Below are 16,605 nucleotides of genomic sequence, written 5' to 3'. Positions count from 1 at the left end.
GGGCTGAGGCCAGGGCCAGCCAGAAGGGAGGGACAGTAACCCTTTCCTGGCCATGCTCCTCCCTCCCACCCTCCTCCCCCTGCCCCCTCTGAGGCCTCCAAACAAAGCTGCCTTTATCCAGACTGTAGCTGCATTCCTCAGTGACACATGAGGACAAAGGCGGGGGCCACCGGCAGCGACAGGAAAGCCCTACCGCCCCAAACCAGTTTGCAGCCTTCCCACGCCCTGCCCCCACCCGCGGGGCCTCCGCGGGGCCTCCCCGGGGCCTCCAGCCTAGCCCGGGGGAGGTCTAGGAGGAAGCCTGTCCGGGGCCTCGGGCCTCCTCTGCCCCCACTAGGGCTGCACTGGTCAGCCTGGTGAGGGGCTGGGCTCACGCAGCTGAGGCCTGGGTCCCTCCACAGGTCTCTTCCCCTCTGGGCCTCTGGTGCCTTGTCTGTAAAATGGGGTGGATGTCTGGGAGGGCTTGGAGAGATGATGCGTGCGGGAAAAGGGATTATCGTTGTTATTACTGATTTCCCATCTCCACTCACTTCTAAGCTGGTTTCTGTCCACTCTCAGAGCTTTGCATATCCATTCCCTTCCGCCCTTCCACCCTCCCCCACTTCACTCCCGCAGGTGTTTCCCTAGACACCCCCTCCTCCAGGCAGCCTGTCCTGACATTTAGGGGCCTCCTGTGGGCTCCCACATGCCCTGTGCATCCCCAACACAGCCCCCAGCGCCCTGAATTATCGTATCTGCGGACATACTGTCACCCCCACCAGGCTCTCAAGGGCAAAAGCACAACTGTTTTGTTCCCTGTTCAATTCCCAGAACCTGGCACCGGCCTGGCCCAGCTCTGTCAGTGCTGTGAGGTAGATGGGGTGCGGTTGGATGGGTGGATATATGAATGGATGAATAAATGGATGGGCAAATGGACGAATAGATGGGTGGGTGGATACATGATGGGTGGGTGGGTAGATAAGTAGATGGGTGGATGGGTGGACAAGTGGATAGATGGATGGATGGATGGATGGACAGATGGATGGATGGATGGAGGGGGGATGGGTGGATGGGTGAATGGGTAGATGGATGGATGAGTGGATGGGTGGATGGGTAAATGGATGGATCGATAGATGGATGGACAGATGGATGGGTGGGTGGATGAGTGGATGGGTGGGTGGGTGGATGGATGGATGGATGGATGGATGGATGGATGGACAGATGGATGGATGGATGGACAGATGGGTAGATGGATGGATGAATGGATAAATGGATGGATGGATGGATGAATGGATGGATGAGCGGATGGGTGGATAGATAAATGAATGGACAGATGGATGGGTGGGCAGGTGGGTGAGTGGATGGCGTGGATGGATGGATGGGTGGATGGTGAATAGGTGGGTGGATGGATGGATGGATGAGTGGATGAAGTAACAGGTGAATTGCAGGACTCTATTTCCTGAGAAGGAAGGAAGGCAGTAAAGCAGTGGTTTGAGTCCCATGGGTGGGAAGGGAAGGGCAGGGCTGGTTACCTCTCCAATGCACCAGAAGGTTGTCAGGGGAGGTCTCTGAAGCAGAACTGGCCCCCCAGTCCCACCCTATCTCCATTTTTGCCTCACTGGTGACAGATTCTGAGGCCAAAGTGTTTCCATGAAAATAAGAAGTGCAACAATCTCTCCCCTTCCACCCCTGACCCTGGCCCAGCTCTCCCAGGAGAATGAGCTCCACTCGGATAGCCAGAGCCCTCCAACCAGATCTGCAGTTTGGGATGCAGACATAGCTGACTAACAATCCACTCACCTCATTTCCACGATCCTTTCTGGAATACCTTCTATATATTAGACAAGATAGAAAGTAGAACTGAGTCCAGTTTTCCCAAGAACTCACAACCTGGACCCGCAGCTCAAGAATGGGCCTTTGAGATGATCTGGTCAGATTAGAGAGGGACAGATATTCACCCAAGGTCACACAGCAGGGCACAGCACAATGAGAATGAGGACCCAGGGTTCTGGACTCCTGACCCTGTGCTCCCTTCTCTACAGCACAGGTCCAGGTGCGGAGAAGCCTGAGTGACAGAGACCAGGAGAGACGGAGATGGATCAGGGAAGAGAGGAAGAGGTTCTAAGCACCTGCTGCATGCCAGGCCAGGGCCAGCTATTTCTCTCTCATCCAGGATGTTGAGACCTCTCCCAGCCACCTCTGGAGGCTGGTTTTATCATTCCCATTTAGTAGATAAGGAAGCTGAGGCGCTAGGGCAGGAGTGGGACTGGGATTCAACCCCAAGTCTGCTGAATTTCAGAGTCTGGTCTTTTAACAACAAAAGGATGCCCATAGAGAACAAAGACAGTGGCATTGCAAGCACCTGGCTTGTGGTAGGTTCTTAATACACGGTGGTTAGAGGAAGGAAGGGAGGAGAAAGGGTGAGACGGCTGCCCACGAGTTGTTCACAGTGGAGGGTGGATGGAAGGACCTTCACTCGGACAAGTCCAGGGCTGCCTTGATGCAGGAGCATGGGGTGGACCCCTGGGCTCCAGAGTGCCCACGTGTGAGTGTGAGCAGCCCTGCCTGGGGGTCACAGTCCCCAGGCAGCACCCCCAGCCCCAGGACAACCTTTAGCCTGCCTCCAGCTTGGATGGGCGGCTCTGGGGAGGCCCCCGGGGGCCTTTCAGCTGGACATAAAGGCTGTGTCTAAAAACAAACAAACGACTTCCGGGGCAGAGGGCAGGGAAGCGGTTCCAGTGGGGTGTTTGGGCAGCACGTCAGCCATTCAGTCAGACCCGCTGGGCTGTGAGGGAAACGGCAGAGAATCAATCATGGGCCATGTGTGTTTGCTGAAGGACGTGTGTAGCTGTGACAGCAGCAGGAGCCCCTGGGGAGGCCCCTCGGGGACACGTGTCCACCACCTGGGCTCCCACGTCTGCTCAGTCCCAGAGGCCACAACTGCTTAAATACCATTTCCCGGTCCCCAGACTACAGCCTTGCAACTGAATTGCCAGAGATGGGGCCCAGGACTTGGCAGTTCTCCTCGAGGGTCTCCCAGGCACTTGGGGTGAGCAGCCAGGCTTGGGAGCCCCGCTTGAGTTCACCAGCGGTAGTTGGGACCAGTACTCCATCTCCAGCCATGTTTGGGCTACTATGAGAGTCCCTTGGACAGCCAGGAGATCAAACCAGTCAAACCTAAAGGAAATCAGTCCTGAAGATTCACTGGGAGGACTGATGCTGAAGCTGAAACTCCAATACTTTGGCCACTTGATGCAAAGAACTGACTCATTGTAAAAGACCCTGATGCTGGGAAAGATTGAAGGTGGGAGGAGAAGGGGATAACAGAGGATGAGATGGCTGGATGGCATCACTGACTCAATGGACATGAATCTGAGTAAACTCCGGGAGTTGGTGATGGACAGGGAGGCCTGGCGTGCTGCGGTCCATGGGATGGCAAAGAGTCGGACACGACTGAGCGACTGAACAACAACAAAAGTGGGGTCAGAAAGGAATGTTGGGGCCGAGGAGAAAGCCGACCTGCTGGAGAAGCTGCCCCCTCCCACCCCCACCCTGAAGCCTGTTAGCACGCTGCCTGCACCTGGGCTTCCACCTTGCAGAAGCACGGCCACTGTCTTCATTCCAACCAATCCCTCCCCTAGACCTGGCCATCAGCCATCGTTTTCTGAGCCCTGGCCCCCACTCCTGTCCACTGCCACAAAAACAGCACCCACAGGACCGAGCCACCCACTGCAGCCACACACACACACACAAAAATCCACAGGACCCAGCCCCCCACTGCACAGATAGGGAGACGGGCAGCGAAGGGAGCACTGGCCCAGAACCACCCTGAAAGTCTACGGCAGCCCTTTCGACCTGGATCATGGATGGTTTTCTCTCTCAAAGGCAGCCTAGAACCCCAGACCCTCAAAGGGCATCCATTTTATTCAAGTCCATGCCCCTCCCCTACAGATGATGTTACAGATGACAACCCAAAACCCAGAAAAATAAGATGACCTGCCTGGAATCACATTAGGACCACCATTCAGATTTTTTTGACACAACCCTGATGCTCTGGATGGTGCAGCGGGTGTTGGGAGTATAAATGAAGAATCGGTTAACCAAGAGTTAAGTCCTTCATGTGCTTGGCCTTGCATCCTACGTACATTTAACTGATTTTAGTTCAGCTTGGTTAGGGTCAACATACCGAAACACAGTGGCCGCCCTTCCTCCCAAGGCAGGGGAGGTTTATAGGATGAGGGATTCCCCGCACCCCTGGCTTTGAGGTGTGTCTTCCGTAAGCTGTGATCTCACCTGCAGTATCACATGTCCCTCTGGGTGTGAGCACCAATGACTCTAGCTCTCTGTGACCCTCACAAACTTCTTTATGTGGAGTCTGAACGAGAAAAACGTGTGATCTGTCTTCACACAGGAGGAAAAACTAGCCGTGCCGGATTTATTGAGAGATGGCAATGGGCTCCAACATGATGATTTCCCAAGGAACTTTCAAGGGCATCGAAACTATGCGTGATTTTCCCCTTGCATACTTGTCCTCTACATAAGATGCAATCCCATTGGCTCACTGGCAATGAGAAAAGAAACAAGAGAATTGGCATTTTTTTTCATCTCTACCAAGGTATAACCTACATAGCAATGCACACATTGCAGGCACACAGCTCAACAAAGTTTCCCCTGGTGGGCATTCCCAGGTGACCAGCCCCAGAAGGCCCCCTCACACCCCCTGCTAGTCACTGTCCCCCGAGGGCGAGCACTTTCCTGACTTATCTCATCATAGATTACTTTTACCTATTTCTGTACTTTATGTATTGATGGAATCATATAGCATGCATTCTTCTTGGCTGAGCTGCTTTTGCTCTGCATGGTATCTGAGGTCTCTCTACATCCTGCGTTCAGTTCAGTTGCTCAGTCGTGTCTGACTCTTTGCGACCCCATGAATTGCAGCACACCAGGCCTCCCTGTCCATCACCAACTCCCGGAGTTCACCCAAACCCATGTCCATCAAGTCGGTGATGCCATCCAGCCATCTCATCCTCTGTCGACCCCTTCTCCTCCTGCCCCCAATCCCTCCCAGCATCAGGGTCTTTTCCAATGAGTCAGCTCTTCGCATGAGGTGGCCAAAGTACTGGAGTTTCAGCTTTAGCATCAGTCCTTCCAAAGAACACCCAGGGCTGATCTCCTTCAGAATGTACGGGTTGGATCTCCTTGCAGTCCAAGGGACTCTGGAGAGTCCTCTCCAACACCACAGGTCAATGTATCAATTAGCTATTGCTGTGTAACAAAGCATCCCAAAGCTTAGTGTCTTAAAACAACAGCCACCTGACTAGCAAACGCTTCTGTTGGTTGATTTGGACTGGAATCTGCTGGGTTGTTCTTCTGGGCTGGGCTGGGCTGATCTCAGCTGGGTTCGCTCACATGTTCACTCACGTGTCTGCCATCTGCAGCCAGGGCTGGCAGGTCTAGGATGATGTCAGCTGGGAAAGAATATCTCTGCTCCACCCATCTCTCATCCTCCAAACCACTAGACTGGACTTTTCACGCGGTGACCACAGAACAAGGAGAAATGTGTAAGGCCCCTGGAAATTTGGGCTTGAAAGAAACACACATTCTGCCACACACTACTGGCCACAGCATATAAGAAGACCAGCCCCAAAGAGGGAGAAGAAACAGACTCTGCCTCTTAATGAAAGGGGCTGCCAAGAACTGAAGCTGTTTTTGCAGTCTACTGAAGCAGGCATTTGGTCATTTTCAGTTTTCAGCCGAGATAAATAATTCCATTGTGAACATTCTGTGCTTGTCTTCCGATGACCGCAGGACTCATCCCGAGTGGGGATGTTCCTAGGGGTGAAGTTGCTGGGTTATGGAGAGAGCTTTCATTCAGCCTATATAACTATTTGTCCAGATGAACAGAAGCTGCTATGAGATTTATCTTCAGGAAATCCCTTAAAGGGGCATGTGCACATTCTGAAGCCCCTCCCACCTCCAGACAAGCCCCTTCCTTGTACAAGAACTGCCCTGTCACCCTCTGGACTGGATTGACTAGTGCCCCCTCCTCAAAATTCAGGTCCACCCAGAACCTCAGAATGCAGCTGTACTTGGAAATAGAGTCTTTGCAGGTGTAACCAAGTTAAGACAAGGCTCTTATTTGGTGATTAGTGTCCTGAGAAGAGACAGGGGGTTGTTTTTTGGATACAGAGGCAGAGACACACCGAGGGAATGCCTGGTGACAAAGGAAGCAGAGATTGGAGTGATGGATCTATGAGCCAAGAAAGAAGGGTGCCAGCAACCCCCAGAAGCCAGAAGAAATAAGGAAGGATTCTCCCCCTAGAGCTTTCAGAGGGAGCACAGCCCCGTGGGCACCTTGAGGTCAAACTTCTAGCCTCCAGAATTATAAGAGAATAAATTTCTGTTGTTTGACATTCTCCAATTTGGGGTACTCAGCTACAGCATCCTTGGGAAACGAATATACATACCCTCCTCCCATCTTCTTCCTACTCTGTCTTCTGGTTCAGAGCAGGAACAAAGGACAAGTTCCCTTTTGCCCCTTGCACTTGACCTTTTCATGCTACTTGGTCCCCAGGGTCATCCATGTAAGCACGTTACTCGGAAGATTTATCCCAAAGCACGCACAGGGCACGGGTCCCGTGCAAACACTTGCTGCTGGTTTGATGTGATTTACTCACAGATTACCCTCCGATGGGGTTGGGGGTGGGGGCGGGCAGCACCCAGCCAATGAGCCTTTCTCATATATCAAAAAGGAAATCCTGAAGACATCCCTATAAACGCAGCGGGGAGGAGAACCTGCCGACGCCATAAAGTTACACAATGTGGTGGAGTCAGATGGGCCATCTGCTTCACTCTCCCATCCAGATGCGAGCAGCAGAGTGGCTCACTTCCAAGACTCCGTGCATACCCCAGACACCCCCTTTCCCCATCTTCTCTCTGCACCATCAGCAGCGGGGCAGCCCACAGGAGGGTCACATCTGGGTATTGAGAGGATCTGAATTATAAAGCCAAGCGTGTTCAAACCTCAGCTGTGCCATGACAGTGCCATGAGTCCTGGTCTTGAGCCATGCCTTCTCTGAGTTTCAGCCATCCTGATTACAAAATAAGAGCCCTCCCCAAGTTTACAGAGCAGAGGGGAAACTTGAATGAGAAAGTGTCCTGCCCGGCTCCATACCGGGCCACCCTCCCCCTCCACTCAAATCCCTACAGATAGATGGTATTATCAGGACTCCTGGTTGCAAGTGACAGAAACTCAACTCATCGTAACTTAAGAAACAAGCAAATGAGAATAATTTGTTTTCTCACACACATCTGAAAATTTTCTGAAACTACACCTTCAGGTATGGTTGGACCCAGGGTTTCAACAATGCCAACAAGAACCTTCCTCTCTCTTCTTTCTTTTCTTTTTTCTCTATTTTCCAGTTTTATTGAGACATCATTGACATGTAACATTGTGTAAGTTGCTGTCTGTCTCTCAAGTCAACTTTCCTTTTGATTGACTTTGTTCTCAGGCCAACTCCCCTTGGGGTAGCTTAGCAAATCCAGCGGAAGAGAGAAAGATCTTTCCATATGCCCTGGACTGACATGAGAAAATTCTGATTAGCAACAAGGCTATGACGAGGTGGGAACAAATTCCCAGACTCGTGTAACAAGGTATTTGTGAGATATCCACCATTGCTTTTTTCACCCTCGTCAATCTTTGCATCCTCTCAAAAGACAACATGTTTGACTACAGGCCCATGACTTGTGCTTACTTGACAAGGTTCCCATTGTCCTCCATGGGGTACCATCTCATTTCCCTCTGCCCCCAGCCCAGTTCCTACCCTGTCTTCCGGGACGACAATAACCACTTTTGCCTGAAGACTCTTCCATGTTGTCATTTGGGAATTTGGTGCCCTGGGTCCTTCAAGGCTTAGCCTATTGAAGCTCAAGAGCCAGGTTCTAGTAACTTAAGACAGACTTTTGAAATCAAAAAGCCACAGACTTGGGCTTCCTTGGTGTCTCAGTGGTTAAGAATCTGCCTGCCAATGAAAGAGACACAGGTTCGATCCCTTATCTGGTATGATCCCACAAGCCGTGGAGCGACTAAGCCTACAGGCCACAACTACCAAGCCTGTGCTCTGCGACAACAGAAGCCGCCACAGTGAGAAGCCTGTGCATCGCAACCAGAGAGCAGCCCCTCCTCCACAGCTAGAGAAAAGCCCACGCAGCAACAGAGACCCAGAACAGCTAAAAAATAATTTTTTAAAAATTTTTTAAGCCACAAACTTAACTCTTTTATTTTTCTTTGCTGTTACATCCACGACTTAGGCAGAAAATACAGAATGCCCTGTGGCAGCCTGAAATACAGGAAGGATGGGTGGGGAGCAAGGGAGATACTGGTTAATGTATTGAAGCATCACCCTGACAGTCCCCATACAGAGCTGGAGCTCGCCAAACTGCCTGCCCACCACCTCCTCTCAGGGAGGAGACCCCACCCCACCTGGGTTCATCTGAGTTTCTCTGCCCTCCAGTCAACGGAAATACCTCTTCCTCCATGATGCCCTTCTTGGTTTGCCCAAATAAGAATGGTTCCTCCACTTCCTTCCTTCTCTTGAGAGTCCCTTGGACTGCAAGGAGATAAAACCTAAATGAAGTCCACCCTGAATATTCATTGGAAGGACTGTTGCTGAAGCTGAATCTCCAATACTTTGGCCACCTGGTGCGAAGAGCTGACTCACTGGAAAAGACTCTGATGGGAAAGACTGAAAGCAAAAGGAGAAGCAGGCAGCAGAGGATGAGATGATGAGACAGAAACATCAATTCAATGGACATGAATTTGAGCAAACTCCAGGAATTAGTGGAGGACAAGGGAGCCTGGTGTGCTGCAGTCCATGGGGTCACAAGGAGTCATACACAACTTAGCCACTGAGCAACAACAAACCATGTGTTAAGCAACCTGGCATTTACAAGTTCGTTTTATAGCGTGATGATAACATGCCATGTGAGATCTAAGTGTGTCTCGCTTCTTCTAAAAGATCCTGGGCTACTTGCCAGTAAGGGCCTGTTTTATTCTCTTGTCTGTCCCTGACACCTGGAACCCAGGAGCCACCCTGTTTCCATAAGACAGAGGGAGTGACTTCCTTACTTACACCCAGAGCCACCAAATGAAAGTGAAAGTCCCCAGGAAGCAATCTAAGGAAAGACTTGGAACCATCAGAACTGTGCAGAGATGCAAAGGCCTGCCTCTTTAAGGGGTGAGCTCCCTGTCACTGCAGGCAGACAAGCAAAGCCAACTTGACAGAGACATTTGAAAGAGGATTCAAGTTTCAGATGGGCAGTCGGTTACCTAGAATCTGAGAAAGAGAACTGAACAGCTGAATGAGTGAATGATCTTTCATGTACCTTTCAGTTCAAGATCTGATATAAAATTCCAAGTCCTGCATGTCCAGGGAATCTGTCTGTCCCATTTTATCCACACTGCCAGAATGACAGAAGGCCAGGGCTCCAAGCTGAAATGGGGCAGACCCAGGGACAGACAGAGCTTCTGGGGCCTCTGGACCCCAGGTCAAAGTAACCCCAGAGACCCGGGCTTCTCCAAGAGGTGCTTACAGGAGCAGCTCTCACCCCTGCAGAGCAAGGGGAAATTGAACCCATTTGCTGGGGATGACCCCACACAGGGCTCTACTTGGAACCCAGCAGGCCTGGAAGTTTGGAGGCAGCCCTGGGGTCCCTCCAGGGTCCCCAGAGAAGTTTAGCCCCTAAGGCACCAGGACGCTTTGAGCACCTTCCCTGTGCTGGTTCCTTTCTGCAGGGGTCAGTCCAGGGAAGTGTCTGGGTGAGAGCCTGGTACACAGTAAGCATTGAATAAATGATTACTGGAGAGAGCCTGGTACACAGTAAGCATTAAATAAATGATTGCTGGCGAGAGCCTGGTACACAGTAAGCATTAAATAAATGATTGCTGGCGAGAGCCTGGTACACAGTAAGCCTTAAATAAATGATTGCTGGCGAGAGCCTGGTACACAGTAAGCATTAAATAAATGATTGCTGGCGAGAGCCTGGTACACAGTAAGCATTAAATAAATGATTGCTGGCGAGAGCCTGGTACACAGTAAGCATTAAATAAATGATTGCTGGCGAGAGCCTGGTACACAGTAAGCGTTAAATAAATGACTGCTGGCATTACCTTTGTCACTCTCATGGTGACTCCATGCATCTGCTCATCCCCCTGACATCTATTGCATGTCGCTGCATGACAATGAACAAGAGAGCCAGGTGGAGAGTTACAACAGACATCAGCCTTGCCTGGGCGGAGCTTCCGGTCTGGACGCCACCCAGGAAAGACACCAAGAGATGCTGCCAAGCGGTAGGTGCTGCATACAAGGTGCCAGAGCTACTAGCGAGAGCCCCGGGGGCTTGACCTGGCCTGTGGAGGGGAAGAGTCCTCTGCCTCGGTCTCTCTGATTTCTCAGTCTGCCCTGGGGTACACTTGAAGGGGGGACGTTCCCCTGCATGGACTCTTCATCCCGGTGGCTGCCCAGAACCAGCCTGACAGTTGGCAGTTCCAGCCTGTTTCAGCATCCTTGGGCTGGTCCTCCTCTCCCCCTGGCTGCTGCAGCCACCCTGGAGTCAAGGAACTTGCTGAACTAGAAGTCACCCCGGACAGGTGCAGCGGCTGCAGGTCAGGGGACAGAGTGAAAAGCAAGTCTGGTCTTGGTGCTTCCCGGATCTATAACCCAAGACAGAACTGCCCTTTCCCTGGGCCACCGGAGGAAGTGGCACGGCCCCCGTGTGTCTGGCTGTGCCCGCCAAGAGCTGAATTTCTTCCTCGTGTACCTCTTTGCCCACCCCACGTGGCTGTCTTGGCCGGTTGGGGCCCTGGGTTCCCTGAAACCTCTCTCTCTCTCTATTCGCTGGTGCTCTGCAAAGCTTTCTGCATGATTGGTTGACTGTGACATTGCCCTTGACTTTGTAAGGGTCTTAGAATGAATGGGGGACAGGCACCTGAAAGGGCTGGTCTGAAGGCTGAGAAGGGACAATCTTGTAAAGCTGGCATTCTTGGAAACCCCAGAAGGAAACCCCATGGAAGAGGCCAAAAGTGGCAAATCAGGACTTACCTGGCAGTCCCATGGTTAAGACTCTGAGTTTCCAAGGCAGGGTCATGGGTTCGACTTCTGGTCAAGGAATCTCCCATGCCGTGTGGCATGGCCAAAAAATAAAAATGTTTTTTAAAAAAGATTTTTTTTTAAAGTGACAAATCTCTCACCTCCATCAGCTGCTTACTGGATTAAAAGTGGGCTGGCTATGTGCTGAACTGTGAGGAGCAAAAGCTAAGTGGACACGTATAAAATCCTGAAAAGGGGCCATCAGTGACTTTGCCTAAACATGGTCCGCTCAGGGATTTAATAATTCAGTTTAGCTCTCAGGGAATAAAGTCTTCACCTTTGTATAACACACGAGTTTATTGCTCAGTTTTCACACATTTGAATTTCATATCATGCACGCCCATCTGTAGCATAAAATTGGGGGGTTGGAGGGAGGCCTGTCCTCAGCACAGGGCCTCCCCAGGGCTTGCTGTAGGGCTGCCAAGAGCCCAGGGACCCTGGAGGACTGGGAGGAGCTAGAATCCCGACAAGGGCCCAGCCATCGGCTCCCGGCTCATCGAATCTGGAGACCCCGAGTCCACCCCCAGGAACACAGGCCAGCCAACCTCGCCTTCCCATCTGCACGCAGCCCCAGGAGCAGGCGACGGGGGCGTCTGTCCTTCCGTGAGCCCCCGAGGAATGAGAGAAAGGGTGGAAAGCGTGTTAGGAGCCCGTGTGTCTTCCTCAGGAGGCCAAGGGCACCCGGGACGTGGAAATTAAAAAGGAGGAGGGGAGGCCCAGCATATTAACCTCCTTAATCTTTCATTTCTGACACAGATTGTGGTCCCTCATTTCAAAGAATTTCAAGCTAATGTCTGGAGGGCAGAAAAATCTATTTCCCAATATGCGGCTGCAGCTTTTTCACCAATCGACTGCCCTTCCTAGTACAATCAGCCGAGCATTGATTTTTTTTTTTTTTCCTTACTCTCTCCCCCCTTCTCTCTCTCTTTTTTTTAATCCTAGAGCATCATCCAAAAATCTATCAATATGAACAACATCTTTGGGGAAAATACCGCAAGTCCCAAGTTGCTTCTCCATTAACCCCAGAGCTGCTGGCCTGAAACGGTGGGGTCACTCCTGGTAACCCCCAACACTGGGGGTACATTTGTGCTTCTGAAAATGTTCATCTCCCCAAGGATGTGTGGATGTTGGAATCTTTAGTTTCCCTGTGTCTTACTGCTTAGCTCTAGAGCTACAAGTGGCGATTTCAATGTAAATTAATTGGCATTACATTAAAAAAAATAGTTTATCAATCAAATGAGCCTCATTTCAATGGCTCAAAAGCCACATGTGGCTTGTGGCTACCCTATTGGATAGCACAGGCCTAGAATATTCCTAGAAAATTCTGCTTTAGAACTCTCTAAAGAATCCAATAGTTTTGACTTTATGGACCATACAGCCTCTGTTGTAACCACTCACTTCCTGCCACCTTTGTAGCACAAAAGCAGCCATGGGCAATAAGTAAACAAATGGTTGTGCTGTGTTTCAATAAAACTTTATTTACAAAAAACAGGCAGTGGGCCAGACTTCGCTATCTCCCGGTTTAATGACTTCTTCAGAAAACTTAAGGGTCTCAGAAGGTTAGAATAATCTAAAACACTAGAAAGGGACATGTAGGAGCTGTCAGGGACTGGAACTATTTCTTATCTTGATTCAGGGAGTGGTTATATGGGGATAATGTAATATCTGTGTGTTTACTTGATTCAGATGGTGGTTATACCGAGACAATATAATATCTGTGCATTTTACTGCACATGGGCTTCCCTGATAGTTCAGTTGGTAAAGAATCCACCTGCAATGCAGGAGACCCCAGTTCAATTCCTGGGTTGGGAAGATCTGCTGGAGAAGGGATAGGCTACCCACTCCAGTATTCTTGGGCTTCCCTTGTGGCTTAGTTGGTAAAGAATCTGCCTGCAATCTGGGAGACCTGGGTTCAATCCCTGGGTTGAGAAAATCCCCTGGAGAAGGGAAACACCTAACTCCAATATTTTGGCCTGGAGAATCCCGTGGACTGTATAGTCCACGTGGTTGCAAAGAACTGGACATAACTGAGCAACTTTCACTGTACTTCCTGTGCATAAATTGTCTCTCACTTTTAAAAATTGTTGAGAATGTTAGACTGTTTTAGGGAGATAGAAAGTCTTTGGGATATGAAGCAGGACTTGGAGCTGGAACCCCTGGGAGGAGGTCTGTGGGTGACAGGGGGATGAGGCTGGGCACAGGAGTCTCTGGGACCCCAAGTCCCACTTTGGCCAGGGAGGTTCTGTCTTCTGTATTATGATATTGGGTTTGTGAGTAAGAATGTGGCTATATAGAAGTTCTTTTTCAAGAGTTTGTTAACCACTGCCTTCTGGTTTTGGAGTCAGAATATTTTAGCTCAAAGCAAGCAGCAGAGTGGAGGGCTAAAAGCACAGACTCCAGAGGCAGAAGAAGGGTTCAAACCCCAGCTCCAGCTGTGTGACGTTAAGACAGTGGCTTCCCCTCTTTGTGCCTCAGTTTCCTCTTCTATAAAATGGGGTCAGTGATAGGACCCCCCCCCCGACCATCACCGGTTGTTATGAACATGCTTGAACAGCACTTGGAACCATACTAAGCATCTCACATTTGCTAAAGAAGAAGGTTAGAGTCTGTCTAGGACCACCTCCTCGCTGCTCAAAGATGCCCTTAACAAGCTCCGCTGATGGAGAAGCCAGGCCTGGAGAAGGGGCATCCTGGCCAAGTCACAGCAAACAGCCTTCTCTCCTGACTCCCAGGTCCCACCCACCTCCTGCCTGGCTGCTGCTCCACCACACGGGTCCCTGCAGCCAGTGCCAACCAAGCCCAGCAGCTCAGCCAGTGCCAACCAAGCCCAGCAGCTCAGCCAGTGCCAACCAAGCCCAGCAGCTCAGCCAGTGCCAACCAAGCCCAGCAGCTCAGCAGGAGACCCTGCCCCCAACCCAGGAACTGGCTCTGCATCAGGAGCCACTGATGTCCAACGTCCCCAGCTGAGCTGGGGAAGGAGAGGTCCCCTGGCCCTGACCTGGACCTGGCTGCCTGCAGCACCCCTGAGCCTGCCCGACTCCGTCTCCCAAGACTGGATCCTGCTCCCTGTTCCCCCACAGCTAGAGGAAGCCTCTCTCCAGGGCCTGCAGATGGCCTGAGGTTCTTTCCCCGCAAACATTCACCTGCCCATCCATCCATCCTGATGACTTCTCAGACCTGAGGATCCCTCATCCTCAATCACTCGCTTAACAACTATTTATAGAATACCTTTGCTGTTGTTGTTTAGCCGCTCAGTCGCGTCCAACTCTTTTGCAACCCCAGGGACTGTAGGCTGCCAGGCTCCTCTGTCCATGGGATTTCCCAGGCAAGAACACTGCCATTTCCTCCTCCAGGGGATCTTCCCGACCCAGGGATCAAACCTGCGTCTCCTGCACCAGTAGACAGATTCTTCACCACCAAGCCGCCAGCGAAGCCCACAGAACTCCTGCTCCTGCTGCTGCTGAGTCACCTCAGTCGTGTCTGACTCTGTGTGACCCCATAGACGGCAGCCCACCAGGCTGCCCTGTCCCTGGGATTCTCCAGGCAAGAACACTGGAGTGGGTTGCCATTTCCTTCTCCAGTGCATGAAAGTGAAAAGGGAAAGTGAAGTCCCTCAGTCGTGTCCTACTTAGCGGCCCCATGGACTGCAGCCTACCAGGCTCCTCTGTCCGTGAGATTTTCCAGGCAAGAGTACTGGAGTGGGGTGCCATAGAACTCCTGCCATGTGCCAATTCGGCTCCCCAGGATCACTGGGAAGAAGAGAAATGCAGGCTGCCCTCATGAAGTTTCCATCTAGTTGGAAACAAGAAATAAGCAAGCAGAGACCATTTCACCTGGAGATCAGTTCAGAGATGAAAATAATCCAGGCAGAAGGGGGATGGATGCAGTCAGGGAAGGCTTCCTGGCAGAGGTGATAATTACCCCGACATCCAGTGGAAGGGAAGGGAGCCAGACAGGCAGATCTAAGTGAGGGGCATTCCAGGCTGACGGAAAAGCACAGGAGAACGGTCAGTGCCCTCGGTAGGCCTCTTACCTGTCTGCTCAGCAGAAACCTTGCTTTGATCTGTAAATGAGCTACCATTTATTGACAGAGCCTGCTAGTCACCCTCTGCAGGCTACAACCACAGGGGTCTGGGTTCAAATCCTGCTTCAGCTGCTTCCCAGCTGAGTGATCTCAGACAAGGCTCCTCCCGGGCCAGGCCACAGCTTCCTCACTGGAAAATGGAGAGACTCGAGCATCTGCCAGGGGCTTAGAGTAAGGGTCAGAGTGAGGGTGCAAAGGGCTTAACACAGTGCCTGCCACGGGGTGAGTGCTGAGCCAACATGAGCCAAGACAGAAAATCCGTCACCCCTGACGCCAGGCGAGGCCTAATTATAGATGCCAGGGGTCACTTTCCAGGTCCCTGTGACTCAGGACCAGGGCCAAGGCAGCTCAGGACACCAACCCAAGGGAGGTTCTCCCTACGGTCACATGGTCTCTGCCCTCAGGCTGGCCTGCTCCCATTTACACACGGCTCTGCAGGACGTGGATGACAAGAGGCAGCGCAGAGCAGCTGACAGGGTAAGACGTGAAGAGCCCAGCTGCAAGGATGTGCCTGTTGCCCTGCCATCCACGGAGCCCGCTTCCCAGGGCTAAGTGTGGGTTCAGGGGCCCAGCACCCAGAAGCGGCTCTGTCAACCCCTACAGCCCACAGCTACGCACACAAATGGGACCGTAGCTGTCATTTGGATAAATTTTCCCTTGAGGCTTTCTTCTCGTTAATTCAACAAATAGATGCCGAGACTCTTGGTGTGTGTCTGGCTCCGGGTTAAGTGCTGGGTGGACAAAAATACCCATGACAGCCACCCAAGGGTTTACAGAGCCGATGAAAAGGGTCAGTGAGGTCGCAGGGGCATGTTTAACCTGCTCAAAGAACAAACTAGAGGTTCCGGAATGAACAATCTTTTCTCTTTGTTCTTCTGCTGGTTTGTTTGTTCAGCGTCGTAGGAACCAGACGTCGTCCATCATGCCTTGGTGTCTGAAATCTGCTGGCAGGAGGGGGGAGGTGGAGGGTCTCTTTCCCCAGCCCCGAGAGTGGGACCCTCTGCATGACCCTGGCCTCCAAGATGACCATATTCACCTCAAGATCTGAGTTCAAGTCCTGAGTCTGCCCCTGCCTCACTGTGATACCTTGGGCAAGGCACATGGCCCTGTGTGTACCGCAACTTTCTCATCTGTGACAGAGGCGATGGTACTAATAAGAATATTCTGTATGGGCTGTTTAGGGGTGATTGTGATCACAACAGTGCTCTGTGTCTTGCAGGCTCCAGTAGGAATCAGAGCTCTCCTTACGGTCTGTCTAGGAGATGATGGTGATTCCAGTTCTAACATCACCCCATGTCGAGGAGGGGAGACACATCCCTAAACAGCCCCAGTACCAGCCCCACTGGATAACTTTGGGCAAGACTGTCCCTCTCTCAGGCCATTTGCAGGTCA

General features: G+C 51.5%; 1 long non-coding RNA gene across 3 annotated transcripts; it reads right to left on the bottom strand.

The window, feature by feature from the left end:
• Positions 1-3,594: 3,594 nt before the first annotated feature.
• Positions 3,595-15,359, bottom strand: LOC138991470 (uncharacterized). Of its 3 annotated transcripts, XR_011467416.1 has the most exons (6): positions 15,163-15,359; positions 11,082-14,518; positions 10,151-10,212; positions 8,509-8,726; positions 8,256-8,321; positions 3,595-4,540 (listed from the first exon to the last, which is right to left on the bottom strand). It is a non-coding gene; the product is annotated as an uncharacterized lncRNA (long non-coding RNA). The 3 variants fall into 3 exon arrangements; XR_011467415.1 differs by having other exon boundaries at positions 11,082-15,359; XR_011467417.1 differs by having other exon boundaries at positions 8,509-8,591; positions 11,082-15,359.
• Between the last annotated feature and the right edge of the window lie 1,246 nt (positions 15,360-16,605).

Source organism: Bos mutus, chromosome 17 (assembly GCF_027580195.1).
Source record: "Bos mutus isolate GX-2022 chromosome 17, NWIPB_WYAK_1.1, whole genome shotgun sequence".
Taxonomy (NCBI): Eukaryota; Metazoa; Chordata; class Mammalia; order Artiodactyla; family Bovidae; genus Bos; species Bos mutus.
This window is presented reverse-complemented; position numbering and strand designations above follow the sequence as displayed.